Raw genomic sequence first — 15103 nt, 5'->3', positions numbered from 1 at the left:
TGGCACTGTGACTGATTGAGTTTACTGCCTTTCCAATTAATGAAAGATTGGTTCTTCTAACAATTACACTCTGCTTAGTCCACAGCAAGAACATTTTCCATTACTCATCCCCCACTGCTATCAAAGGGCCTTTATTGCTAGCTTTTTGTTCTCTCTTTAATCCTAAATTAACTGAGTTTATCAAATCCTTACTCAGTAGATCTCTTGTAGAAAAATGGATTTTGAATTTTAACTTCAACAACGTAGGCAAATCCAAGAAGTAATACTACTAGACACTGAAGGTCCAGGCCAGCCATAACCATCTAATGTTTTTGGCTTAATATAAAAAACTGTAGCTATTGCTTTTCAGGAATAAGTCAGAGTTAATGTCAAAAAGTGGGGAAAAAAAAGTAACTGTTTATACAAAATAGGGTAAAGAATCTCTTCATAGCCCAAGTAATCAAGCTTCTGTCAAGGTGAGATAATTGTCAATCAAGCTCTCAATTCAAACACAGGTGCTAAAAATCAGAGACAAATGAAGCCAGGCACTTCACTGCAGTTGAAGCATCTAACTTAGAAGTGAGTGTAGAGTCCTGGCAGTAGCTGAGACCCTGTTATAATGAGACAGTTGTAAAAGCACTGAGAAAAGAAGTCAATACTGAAGAATTTTGTCTTTCTGAAGGGGAAAACAAATGTTGGTTAAAATGGTACTTAATGAGATTTTTTTTAAAAAAATATTTTAAGTATTAAAGAAAAAATGGCTATTGACTTCCAATAGGCAATTAGCATTTCTTTTAATCAACTCCTATTACTAGCAGCTTTTTTTCTGACTCAGCAGACTGAATGAACATGTCAGAGAAGACCAAGCATACTGCAAGGAGCAGTCACCATTCCTCCAAAGACAGGTTTCTTTATCTTGCTCTTGCGTGTTGAAAGTAATCAGAAATTACTTATACAATTATTGTTAAAATAGGGCTATATTTATATTATGCCACCATTGATTTTCAGGTATTTTTTTTTCCTTCAAGTGTTAAAAATTATTTAACATCGGTTTTGTCACTTGCTCTCTTGAGCTGAGTACAGTTTGAAGTAAAATCTGGAAATCAACAATTCTCACAGGAAATTGATTTTTTGCCTTTATGCACATTCATGCACCACTATTGTTTATTATACTATTGTGTAATTTTGTACAAATATCGACTAGTAATTTCGTAAATCTGAAAGCCACAATTCCCAGGTGATGACCATGACCCTAGAAAAAGTCTAGAGAAAACAACCTCATTATGAGACATACCTTGCAATAGATGTTTGTTTAGCTGGAAATCCACAAGAGCAGCTGTCCAGTGCAACGGTACATATTTGCTTCTGAATCCTTTCTCAAAGGCACTATTTAAACATGTTGATGAACTGAGCTGGATTTCTCCCCACCTCCATTCCAGCAAAACAAAGAGACTCAGAAGACAAAATTTGTGTTGTTTTTGAAAGTAGTCCTATGTGGTAAGTCAGAAATTTACTTTCTATAATCCTGTTTAAAAACAAATGTGGGAAACTTCTATATTCCTGTACAGATGCAATGTCTGTGTGTACTGCTCAGTGACATTTCTCCTTGAAAATTAATATACTTCTATTTCTAGGAGTGTTTGTGTATAGAGCTGCTTCTTGTCCATATTTGGCTTGATATTAAAGATCTGGTTACTTTTCTTCACCACTTTGGCAAGACGGAAACAAGAATTACTGTATAGAGAACATCAGTCCAATTCACAATATAAATTCAGATCTGGTTCCGATTTACATTAAACTGCAAACAACTGACAATCATATCAAGGGGTTTATGATGTGTGCAGCTGAACCTAGCTATCAGTAAATTTCACACAGCATCCAGAACAGCAATCAGTGATAACAGATTTTTCAGTGCCTAGAGGGGAAATTGTGTCTCCTGAGCCAGTTACAGTTTACATTTCCTTTCTGTTCTATGTTTTAGCCTTTCTTCTGCCAATGTCTGGATGGGAATCACTTCAGCCTGTCAACACCTAACTTTAATTAGCTGAAGACATTTCTCAAAGTGCTCCTTCTCCCTTGGAGCTGTTTCCTGCAATCATTCCAGCTCAAAAAACCTACCAAACAAAAAACCAACAACAAAAAAAGGAGGAACCAGGAGTGACAAAAGGCAGGTTGTTAAAGGACTGTGGCTGAGGTGGTGTCACTCCTCCTCTCCTCCACCTTTAGCCAAAGAATTAAATTGTTAGGAAGGGCTTTACCCAATGTCCCTTCTACTCCTGTGGGCAGCATTTATGCATGTGACCAACTTCCTTCTCTCATGAAAGAAGATCTGAGCTAATTTAGCTGTACTCCAAGTGCCACCAAAACAAGCTTCCTAAAGCAGGAATGATATTTTTCATAGTAAAAGAGAAACAAAGTACAAGGTGAGTCATGCTTTTAACATTTGTGAGAGTTCTGTGACACCTGTTTCAAACAAAACTAAAAGTGTCCATCAGCCACTTGCTCTCCTGTTTGCTTTGCACCACCTGCATTGGTGTCTGTAGGCAATAAATCATAAAGTAGAAACATGGACTGAATCCTGAGATACTATTTTAGGTTAAACTCTCATTAGTGGCAAAGGAAGATCTGTCTGACTAATCTTATCATCCTCTAATTTTTTCACTGTAAAAAGGAAGAATACCAAAAAGCTACATTCCTGCAGCATCCAGCAGTTTTGCTTCTCCCAATTTCAAAAACCAGAACATTACCCACTAATGTTGTTTAAAAGCAGCAGGGTAAAACCATATCTCCTAACAGGACTTGGGCTAGAGAAACAAAGATTTGTTCCTTAAGTGTCAGCTTTTGGTTTCATAGTGCAATTTTCTCTGTCTTGTTAATTTAGCTTGTCTTTTCTCCTCATCTTCAATGCCTTTTGCACCAATTTCTGAAATACTACTTTTAAATTTTCAGATCTACTTGCTGGAAAAATTAAAGGAAAAAAAAGGAGAAAATTAACTACACTAGAAATCAAAAGTGTTCTGTAAATTAAGGTCATGAATTGCTAGAAAAATAAGAAGGCGTTGTAATTTTTGTTTCAAAGTTACAGAATGTTCTTTTTATTTTGAAGCAAACTAACCGTGAAGTAAAATGGGCTAATTCTACCATTTTTAACAGTGAAACTGTCCATGGTGGTTATGAAATCCAAATAATCAAATGAATACTCAAGTCTAGATGGTAATTCTGACTACTACTACTTGCAAACCTCATCAGTGGTAATGACACATGACATCAGTTCTGATCAGAGGAAAAATGTGATAACAATTTCCTATGTATTACTTTGTGCAAGTCAGTTAGTAGTTCTAGAATGTTTTGACTGACTAAAATGCTGCAGAAGTGCTCATCTTGTAATTGTATATCTGATCTTCATGTAATACTCTTAAACATTCTTAGCAGATTTCTTTAATTCTGAAATGTATTCTTCCTTCTAACTCCGAACTATTTAGCTTTGATATGGTCTAGCAACTGATAACTCACACAAGGCTGTGCCTCCCATGATTTGAAAGTTAAATTCAGAATATCGGCAAGATGATGTATCTTCCACTTCACTGAATTTTACACACTTTGATAATACTATTGATTTTTTAAATTATAAAAATCATCACACCATGGTTCTGAATTTTTGCTTTCTGGTGCCAACAGTTTACAGCAGAAGACTAAAATAATGTAAAATATGTAGAAAGGGTATCTGTTACATGGTGCTCAAGATCTGGAATCTGTTGCTCACTGGTGGTTCATAAGACACTTAGGAAAGATGTAACACATGAGGTCATGTGTACAGATTTACATAATGAAATTTCTATTATCAGAATAATTAAGGTAAAACCAAGAAGTCTTAGATACTAGTGAAGTTCACTATGAAGTACTACATTTATCAAAATCCAAAAGCAACAAAAATTTCTGGTTAAGTGCAAATTATGAATTGTGTCTTAGAAAAGGTATGGTTATTTAATCCACACCTTTGTCATCTCAAGTTTATACTTTGAATGCATTCTGGTTTGTACTGTCCATAAGGAAACCAGAGAAGTGTCAGCTGTGTCAACAGGCAGGCATCAGCCCCCTAAGGGATGATGGGACTTTGCTCTTAGCATGTTGCCCTGACACATCACACTGGTTTCTGTTGCTTTTTTCAAGGTAGCTCAACTGCTGCTTTCTGGGTTCCACTTATTTGAAAACCCTCTCTGTTTCTCATAATGAATGGGACTGACAGAGATGCTTTACTTTACCCTGCTGCATTATGTAGGTATTTACCTGTGGGGTATGAAAACTGCTTTCTGATTAAGAAACTTAAATATAGAACTTAGCTTTCCTCTTCCAGTCCTTCGTGCCCCATTTTCATATGCACAAATGAAGGAAAGAGATAGTGAGAGAAAGACAGAATACACTGACCCACTGTCTTAGAAGAAATTTTTAGATATAGATGAATAAGACTGAAAATAATCAGTAGGCAAAATATGAATACAGGATTTTAATGGGAAAGAAAAGATTAATTATTTGTGCTTCATGGTGATAATATTTTGAAAAGTGGATAGGCTGGATATTCTGCTCATAGGTAGGTGCCTTAAGACCTGTAGAATTCATTGTGTTATATTACTCCTTTGTTTATATTGCTGGATCGTATTTTCTAAAATGTTTAGTGTTGCAGCTTTTGGACCTGAATGTTAGATAATGTGCCATTAGGTGCTGGCTTGTATTTGGAAAGAAGGCCTTACAACCAAAGGTTGAAAGTGCATGATTTATTTCTCCTCTTCTAGTGCTGTAATACTTGATTTTGTGGAGCTTGATATCTACCCTATCATATGGTGTTGCAGAAACTGAGTCACAAGTTAGGAGGTAACATCCAAATGCTGCAGCACTTCAAAAGAGTCACCCCCCAAAACGTTATCAAAATTATTTCAAGGATCTCTATAACTCAATTTAACATGAAGGGCTTTGATTTATGCTCTGTAAAAACCCAGTCTATTTCAAGGCAACATCTGAAACACATTGCAGCCCTTTTCTGACTGTGGGAGTAAATTCTCAAAAAATAGCCTTCCCTTCTCATTACCAGCTAATGATGTACATGTATGATTTGTTTGAGTTTCTCTATCCAACTGTGTTCTTCCTGACTTGGGAGAAAGATGTGTTTGTTCAGCCACACGGTTCAGCCAATTCAGTAATGAGTATCCACTCCTCCTGGCTGACTTGGAGCACAGAAGAAACTGTTCCACTTAAACCTGTAGTCTTCATAAGGTCAACATGCAAGCACATAAGCAAGTCCCAGTATTATAGGCAGCCTTATGGGCAAATTGGAAAAGATAATGTTATTTTTTTTTACTGCAAATTTTGGCTCTTCCAGATCCTTAAAATGCACAATTTTGAGTAAACATATATATTTATTTAGAAAGACTTTTGTAGAAATATCTTTCAAAATATCACTTGGTATAAGGGATTTTGCCAAATACACACACTTCCTACGAACGTTATTTTACATTTTCTACAAAATTATTTTAATTAAAAAAACCTCACAAAAGCAAAACATTTAATCAGGTCAACATAAAAATGTATCCAAAAAAAGTTATCCTGACATGCACACGGGAGCTCATAGATAAAAAGTATTCTCAGAAATTTCCTCTTTTCCACAGTAAATGATCAGAAAAATAGGTGCCAGAAATATTAACATATCCAATTACTTCCAGCAATGCTTTGCTTTCTTATGTGTCATCCTGTAGAGTGACTGAAATAATTGCTCAAAAAGAATGTACCGGAGTCTACAAGTTAAATTTCTGATTCCGTTTCATTAAATGGAGTCATTATATACAAGAACTATGGATTTGGTTCTCCTTTGCTCAGAAGTCTCTTTATGCCACTTTGGCAGTGCAGAAGGGCTGTAAAACAACTAATGCAATTAATGCCTGACTGAATGCCCACTGGCACAGACTGGAACATGGACATGAAAACTGAGCCCCAATTTTTTCTGATTATTTTATCTAAATGAAAGTCCCATAATTGTAATCAAAATCATTAGCTACTAAAGAACAGAAATAAATCCACTGATTTTTTAAATTATTATTATTATTTTTTAATGACAGAGGATTTCAGAAACTCCATCTGTGAAAAATAATACAGTAGAAGAGTGTGGACTTCTGTGGATTTGGTCTAGGAACAGGGTGGTGTTTCTGTCTTTTGGCCAAGTTGCAACAGGAAAACAAGTATTTTTGCTGGAAATGCTGACATAACTTTACTAATAGCACCTCTAACAGAAATTGTTACAATGTCTATTTACTCAGGTACAGCATTAAATAAGAGCTGTGAACTCACCATAGCAACCCCTGCATCACATTGCAGATATGCTGCTTCTAAGATAAGGCAAACATTTCTGAAGAAATACACATGAATATGAGGTAAACGTGTCAATTCCAAATTGTGTTTCAAAAATACTTTGCTATACAGTATAGGAAAAGGACCATAACTAGATGCGTTTTAGAATATTAATGTATTACTGAACTTTACTCTTCATTGGCTTGTGATTATTATCTTAAAATGTAAGTTTAGACAGCCCCCCCCCTCTTGATAGCAAAAATAGTAGCAAACACATTATGGAGCTCTTCCAAAATGTCACTGAGTCCCTACACTCCCTACAAATTCAGGATACTTAACTGTCCTTTTCAGTTTTCCTTCTGCTGATGACCTGAGATCTTGCAAAAATGCTACTTTTCACTATAAAGTATTCAGTAGAATTATATTAATACAGTTAAGGTAATCTAGATTGATACCCTTCCACTATATTATGTGTCTCAGGTATGAAGAGTGAAAATCCAGTCAAGTTAAAAGGTTAAAACTCCTAAAACTTCTATAAATTCTCTGCTTCCATGCTGAAGTCCACAAATTCTTCCTCTTTGCTAAGCAGTGAATGATTTATTACCTTGGCATGCTCCCTTAATCTGCCCTGAGACTTCATGCTATTCCAAAATTAGATGGTTCAGGAAGGTCTTCTCTCTGTGGTATAGAAACTCAAAAACCTCAAGTATATTGTGAATATTTTTGGTAGCAGAGGCAGAGATTCTCTTAAAGCCTCAAAGTATTTTAATAAGCCTAAAGTCCTCCTCGTCAATCAGCACATCTTCATTTCACCAGAAGGAAGTGTTTTCTTTCTTACAAACTAACACATTTCTTCACTGAAAATGTTTAAAAATCTTATTTATAAATTTACTGATGAAGTACATCCACCTCAGATGTAATATATTTTTATTACAACACTGTTTCTCCACTGGTTTTCTATTTACTTGCTTTCACGGAGGGCTATTTATGTTTGGAGTGAGGAAGGTATGGTCCCTGGCAACTACTGTACCTTGGTGACATAACCTGGTCCCAGGTAACCCCAGCTGTGGTGAGGCTCATGGGCACATATTTCCCTGCCTTGGAGTCTGAGTCTGCTGGGTGAAGCCTCCATCCTGGCTCCCTGTCCCCCAGAAAGGGTGCCCTCTCCCTGGTGGGGGCTGCGGCTGAGTGCTGCAGGCATCAGCAGGCTCCAACCCAGACCCCCACCAGAACTGGTGGCCTCCATCCCAGATATGCTGCTCTAAGTGCTGTATTAAATCTTGGATTTTACTCCCTTGCCATGACTGTTCCTCAGTACAAAAAGTGCTGCTTCTCTGGTGAGAAGGGATGGTTCAGCTCCTACTGGTGAAACCCCACTGAAGAGTGCCTGCCTCAGAAGCTGAGTGACAATTTACACCTTCATTACCATTCAAAAGTTTCTTTAAGCTGCTTGTTGTGCTCAGTTTTGACTGCCTCTCTGCTCAGAGTAGAGATAAGGTAAATTGTGACCCTATGGCAGCATAGTTCATCACAGGTTATATGAGCTGTGCCCTGACTTCCTGACACCTCTAGCCTTCCTCCACAAGCAATAATTTATCTGTAGTTCTGTTTTGGTTTGGGTTTTTTTGTGTGTGTGTGGAGAGGGTGCTCTTTGTTTTATTTTCAGTTTCAGTGCCAGCTGGACTTGTTTTTTCCCAGGTTAATTGACCCAATGTACATTCACCACAAGTCTGCTAGCTCCTAAAACTAGAAATTGCTGGTTGTGGTCCTTAGATGACTGAAATAATAATATGACCAACATTTATTATAAAATAATAACAATCTAGATTACTTTCCAAGACCTAGGTTTATACATTCACTTTAGTTTAAGCAACAGAAGTAGCCTTGTCCTCTTGGCTTTGATTTTCTTAGATTACCCTGAGACCCTTGCGATCAACTATCAACAGGATATACTTGTAACATCACTTGTCCCTGCTAATGTAAATCCAGGTCACTAACCCCTCTACAGGATGTAACAAAATGAGTCAAAGGTCTGCCTATCTGGGTCTCCAAACAACCATGACCAAAATATGCTATTTTCTCTAACTAGTGACAGCCAGGAGTGTGAGGTGGCCAGCATCACATCCAGTTGCCTTTGAGGCCCTGGCTTCAACAGATGAGTTTCTATTTATAACTGGTTTTATTGAAAATGGCCTTTGGCACCAATACAGACCAGAGCTTGGACTTTGGTCTCTGGATCCAAGGGGGAGAGGCCTGTTAGTATCCATTCTCTGCCCCTTCACTATGCAAAAAGACAGCCACATTAAGGAGCCATGGAAATAGCTCATGACACCCTGCTGTATGTGTTGCTGTAGATATTCACTAGGTGGATCAATTAATTAAAAATTAAATCCTATCCTCTTGCCTCATTAACCTTGCCTCACAAGAATGTTTTTCTTCCTCAATCTTCCCCCCTCTCCCTTACTCCTATGGAAATGATCTGTTCCATTTATTGCAACCTGATGTTATAAATTATTGTTTTCTAGTACTTACTAATTTATTTTTATTAAAAGTCTTTTCTTATTTTCTTTCAAGGAAAAAAAAAACAACATTCACATAAGCTTTGTAAAAATTAAATGTCAGCGTTTATGTGGCTCAGAGAAGTACCACAAATCTTCTGCTGTTGCCATCTCAGATTTCTGGGCAGCGTGACATATTTTTTTGCTGTATCTGTGGTTTTGCACAGTGTTTTCATTTCTAATATTTGAAAAAAGAATGTTTCTTTCTCTTTTGCAGTGAACATTTCTGTTTGACATCTTATAGTAATTCCTTATCAATGGTGCTTGAAATAAGTGAGCATTAAAGACTGATATAATATTGTATAGCTTACTGCTGAGTATGCACCACACAGCAGCCAAGGGAAGGGACATGCTGAGTGTTGAACCAATTTAGAAAATGACTAAGCCTTTGTTCCAGACTTATTGGTACAAATGATCAATTTTTAACATTGCAATCCAACATCAAATCTATCAATTCACACTTCTCCTTTCATTTCTTTTTCTTTAAAATTTGGGGCTTTTTTCAGCTATTTGGTTTAAAGGAACAAAGAGATCTGATAAACCTCCATTTTGTTCCTACTGGAAATACTTTGTATAAGTTCTTTTACTAGCCTGCCACTGTAGTAACTTTTCCATAGATTATCCTTAAAGATTTATTTTACTACCAAAAAATGTGTAACACAACAGAAACACATTCATTCTCTTAATTAAATGAGCTACAGCTTTTTGGCTGAAACAAACAATAATATTATTTATAACTCAAATAACATTGCATAAACTGTGCTCTCATCTATAAAGAGACTATAAATGGCATGGTAGGGTTCCATATTTGCTTTTTTCTTTCTTTTTCACCCTATGACTTTCCAGTCGACCTCTCTTTTAATTTACAAATAAAACCATGACTATCTTGACTGCCAGCACTGAAAATTCACCCTGGGATCTGAGATCAAGCTGTGTCCTTTCTGCTTTATGCCAAAATAGACTCTGGTTCAACTCCCCAGCACCGAGGTGGCTCTGCAGGGCTGGCAGGGATGAAAAGCAATAATAGAATTTTTGCCAGTAAAAAGATGAAGTGAACAAATTCTCTCAGAAGTAGGAAGATACCAATTTTCAAGTCAATTTTATAGAAAACAGCTGTTGTTTAAAACACATGCTTTTAGCAGAGCTGGGGTAAGATGTCTCATTGCTTGATGTTCCTCTACAACCTTGCTTCACTTCTTGCCTTTGGTCTTTCCAGCTCAGCTTATAGCTCAGTCAAGCTGAAGTGTTTGCAGCCATGGTCACACAACTTTTTCCCTGGTAGCAGTTCTGGACTCCAGTCTTTCTGCTCTCTTCTAATTGTTTGCACCTGAAAGCTTGTGTTGTTACTGCGATTGCTCTGCACAATAGATGGAGTGGATTTTTTGGATGTCCCCAAGATCACCTCTTTGGACCCAGGTCCCAAAGCAAATGCAAACAGTTGCTCTGTCATGGCTCCCTCTTTTGCTTCTGTATTTGTGGAATACCAAATGAAATCTAGGGAAGGCAGTTTCCTAATTATCTTTCCCCAATCCTCATCAAAGATGAGCTTTTAGCCAGTTCTTTTCACTTACCTATAAAAATTTCAAAGATTTGTGTTTCTGAAAGTCAGTCATCCCTGTAACAGTTAGCAGTGAGAGTCAAATGGAATGACAATCCTTTGGGATAAAGCATGAGGACTTAACTCTGGGGTGCCCAGCTTCCTTTGGAAACCCTGCATCTCTGTGGGGCTCCGGGACCCACATGCCCTCAGACATAGGGATACAGTGCTCTGCTGCCACAGAGCCCACAATGGGAGATGGGCTCCCTCCTTGCTGAGGACGGGAGTTTACACAGGCAGATAAATTCGGGCAGCACAGGAAGGGTGCAATGCCTGACAGCAGTAAAAAAAGATGGAAATAGGGACTGCTGTAGTAATTTTCAGAAGCTGCAATCAGTCTTGCTGCCAGCTAGAAGGACTGGGACACTTGACAGGTGAGAGCTATGCTCTTAGGAATATGCTAACAGGTGAGGCTGGGTAAAGACAAGATCGGATTCAAAATCACACATGAAACCACCTTCTCTGGCTGCAATGGGTCTCAGCACTCTTGGCGGAACCCACTTTCAGCTGCTTAATCCTGGAATTCACTGTGTTTTATTTCTCATTTATTAAAGAGGGTCGAGAAAATGTAATGATGCGTAACAAAGACTGCTGCCCCTGAAGGCTGTGGACCACAAAACCCCAAATTCAAACTCTGGGAAATATTTGGCTACGGTTCTGTTCATTCTTGTGGAAATGTGTAGAAGGCACATGGTGAGCTGCTGATGCCTGGATTGTCAGCTGCCCAGCACTGCCCTCCTCCTCCCTTTGACTGTCCCCTAAGAGCCCAAATGCCACCAGCCCCTTTGAGAGCTCTGAGCTGGTCATCCAGTGCCACAGCAGTCCTCTGGAGATCCTGACAAACATTGAGAAACCAAGCTGAACAACTATTTACACTTTCTGACAGGACAAATTTAATAGAAGAAACACTGAGACATGGGCAATCCCTTCTGCTGACACGTCCTCTGTGAAATGTGGTTCTCTGCAATGTCTCCTTGGGTTTGAAGAAACCGAAGTTTAATGGAACCTGTTTTTTATCGTATATCTAATTCATCCCACTGGGTATGCACTGACATGTAGACTAAGAGAAGAGGAAGATAATTACAAAAGCAGATTAAAACATCTTCCAAGCAAACCAGAAATTCATGCAGAATTTATTATAGAAGAAGTAACTCTTGTGTTTGCTTTAGATGGTGTAATGTACATTTTTATTTTTTAAAATTTATTTTTCTTAATGCACTTTTGTAAATTACTTCTGCAAGTATGTGGTTGAGACTTCACTTTAATAATCATAGCAATTTGAAAATGCACTTGTTTCTTCCTGAGGGGTAAACATCTGCTCGTGGCAGAAAATGTATCTGTGACACTGAATTCCTGCAAAGCTCTGTTTTCCCACCAGCCACCACCAAAAGTCTAATTCTTTTTTTAGGAGTAAAACCAAATGCATAGAAGTGAAGACATTCACAGTTCAGACATCAACTCTTATTTCCTCTTAGTTCAATACAATTTGTTTATGTATTACAGCATCTGCTGCAGGTTATGTAAGCCCTGTTGCAAGAACTTGTGATATCTGATGAATAAAGGCCAAAGTCTCAATCTAGTTTTGAATTTTTGAGGTTCAGTGAATTCTGCTATGACTTTGTCCCAGATCTTACTGCTCCAGTTGGTTCAATTGCAAATTATGTCTTTCTATGATTAATGGCAAAGCCACTGCCACTGAGTGCCTTGAGGCTGCAACCCTGTGCCTTACATGCAGTACAAGCGTAATCAAAGGACATACCTTGGGTCAAAGTGCTAAAATTCACATACTAGTTAACAGACAAAGGTCTTTTTGAATTGGATGAACTGCTAGATGACATTATCAGAAGTAACCTTTGCATTTAATGAGTTGTCAGTCATTTAAATTGGAAGAATGTTCCTCAGGATTAAAATTCTGTCCTCAGGTCAATTTCAGACTATGTGGATATCCATTTTTACATCCCAGAAACTAGTTAGCAATCAGAAAGCTAAATCCTGTTCATTTGTTTCAGATGAGTAGTCTCCCTGGGGTTAACTGAAGTGCTCATAAGAATAATATGAACATGGTTATTTAGTTCTTGCTTAGATAATGTTACATCATTTGATTAAATCCCTTTTCTCCTCAAGGCCACCAGCAAGACAAATTCATTAAGACTCACAAATATCTAGTCATGATCCAGTACAAATCACATACATTCCCAAGGAAGAAAAGGAAACAACTTTATTTTAGCATGAGAAGCTTGTTTCTTTTAATAGCAGAGTAAAGACAGAGTAATACCACTGGATTACCATAATTAACTAGGACAATTAAAAAAACCCTCACAACCATGCTGACAAATTGCATTCAGAAATTAATTGGATTCTGCATAAGAATGAAATATTTTGCATGCGTTGCTTGCAAATGTTCACTTTTCCTGAGGACAAATGATTGTGTGCTCATTTAATTAAATAATGCGTACTATCACATACCTGAGAATATGCAGAACAACAGATTAAAGGACACATGGACAAACCAATTATGGCACATCTTGACTTCTTAGCTCTTGAGTTGGCAATTAAAACACTATGTCTGTCACACGAGAAATGCACTTTGGGAAGGCAGGCAATTTATGCTTAATTTCTGCTCTTTATTTCATGGATATATAATGTAGACGAGATAAGTATTTTTAATCAGTATGGATACATATTGCACACATAAAACTTCATCAAACTAATGCTGAGATTTGTGGAGTGATCTCTCCACAGTGAAAAACATTTTTAGTGAGGATTGCACCTGCAAGTATGAAGGTTGTGAAAATTCATACCAACAATCACACTGTGATGGTTAACAGTTAAGAGTAAACAAAGTCCTGTGTTCCATATTAAATTCTAAATTATATCTCTGTATCTATATATTACATGAAATCCTACATTCTGTTGCTTCAGTAAGAGTCTGGGATGTTGGTACATAAAATGTCAACCTGTCCCACAGACAAAGCTGGTCTGTTGCTCCAGGTAGCACAATGAGAGAGACCATCTCTGAACAGTTGTCTCACGTGGCTTCTGCTTGAGCTGTGCAATTAGCTCAGTAAACTTGAGGTAGGGAATAGAATCATATATTTTGACCAAATAACCACTAACTATGGCTGGAATAAAGACTAATTGAATTAAGGTTATGCTTGCAACCTTTGGCATTTTCTGCCTCTTGACTTCTTAACTGGGTAAATATCTATTACACTTTGCTCAATTGATTAAGTAGTATTTCCAGGCTTGCTTTTGTGTTTATTTCTATTTTTAAAATACAAAATAACAGAAAAATTAGTCAACAGGGAGAGTTTAAGTCTTTTGGCCCTTTAGAATTAATTTATTTTTGGCAAAGCATGGCTACTTTAAACTCAGTCCACCTAAAAAGTTACCACCTTCTTTTGCACAAACCTCCCAGGACATTTCACATTCAGTTAGAGACCAAGAGGAAAAATTGTTGAGGTTACTGATGTGTGGTAATACAGCAGAAGTAGATAAGAAGCTTCTTTCAGTGTTCTGAGGCAATGTGTTCCAGCAGCTATGTCATCACCTCTGCACTTGGAAATTCAGTGTGTCTTTTTCTTCAGGGATCTCTTAGCTCCTTCTTTCTTTCCCCAGTCCCAGCTTTCACCCCACTTGTGTTATTCTCTGTAAAAATATATGTTAGCCCTAGAACAAGTGAGAGAGTAGCATGACTTCGTAGATGAAGGAAGAGAGATGGGTAGGCACAACAAGACAAACCATGCAATAGGAAAATGGTGGAGCAGATTGGTGAAGACAGGATCTAAGTTCAGGCTGCTACTGGAATGAGACAAAAATAGATAATTTAATATAGGCCTTTGGAAATTATCAATATTAATATGACTGTGTAATGGCTGTTAGAAGCATATAACGAGGACAATAAAAGTTGATCATCGAATTTATACAAACGATTATGATCTTTTAAATCCTTATGATTAGTGTTTACTTAGGGTAGAATAATGAACCTTTAATTGCAGGCAAGCAATTTTATGTCAGAATAAATCACAACTTTGGCGCAGTGATAACATTTATCAGAAAATGCAGTTGATTTTGGCACTCATTCAACATTCTTTGTATTAAGTTTTAATGCAAAGCATCTGAAGCACACTGTTAATAGAGCTGTTAGATAAAACCCATACATGATGAAATGGTCCCCATCCTCTTCCCTTTTCTTCCTTTGGACGCACACAGGGCTTATTTTTACAGTACAGATTCACTTTTTGATCTCCAAACTAAGGGAAACAATGAGCCAAATAAAATAAAACACACATGCAACAAGCACAATTGATTTTTGAGGCTCAAAGGGTGAGATGCGGAATGACTTCTTGTTCCAGGAATGTTTTGTTAAGCATTCAGAAATATTGCTTTCTGAAGGAACTATACAGATTAAATGGTCTGGAACAGTATCATATCAGAAGACTGATTACTGTATTTTAAAAGCAGGATAACTTAATCTTGGTCTAGTATAGTGTAGGAAATATTTGTGTTAATTTACTCTAGTTTCAGTGTGTATTAAACAAGATGTGACCTGTCCTGAACTTGAGGCTCATTTGAGAAGTAATATAAAATATTATTAAAGGACAGACATGCTAACAGGATAGAAAAAAATACC

The 15103-nt window shown here is 37.3% G+C and overlaps 1 long non-coding RNA gene across 3 annotated transcripts; it reads left to right on the top strand.

Annotated features, from left to right (window-relative positions):
* Positions 1-1291: 1291 nt before the first annotated feature.
* LOC127380066 (uncharacterized) lies at positions 1292-12049 on the top strand. Of its 3 annotated transcripts, none has more exons than XR_007888419.1 (3): positions 1292-1476; positions 1961-2402; positions 6285-12049. It is a non-coding gene; the product is annotated as an uncharacterized LOC127380066 (long non-coding RNA). The 3 variants fall into 3 exon arrangements; XR_007888420.1 differs by having other exon boundaries at positions 1961-6398; positions 11025-12049; XR_007888418.1 differs by having other exon boundaries at positions 1961-12049.
* Positions 12050-15103: the final 3054 nt, after the last annotated feature.

This window comes from Apus apus, chromosome 1 (genome assembly GCF_020740795.1).
Source record: "Apus apus isolate bApuApu2 chromosome 1, bApuApu2.pri.cur, whole genome shotgun sequence".
Taxonomy (NCBI): domain Eukaryota; kingdom Metazoa; phylum Chordata; class Aves; order Apodiformes; family Apodidae; genus Apus; species Apus apus.
This window is presented reverse-complemented; position numbering and strand designations above follow the sequence as displayed.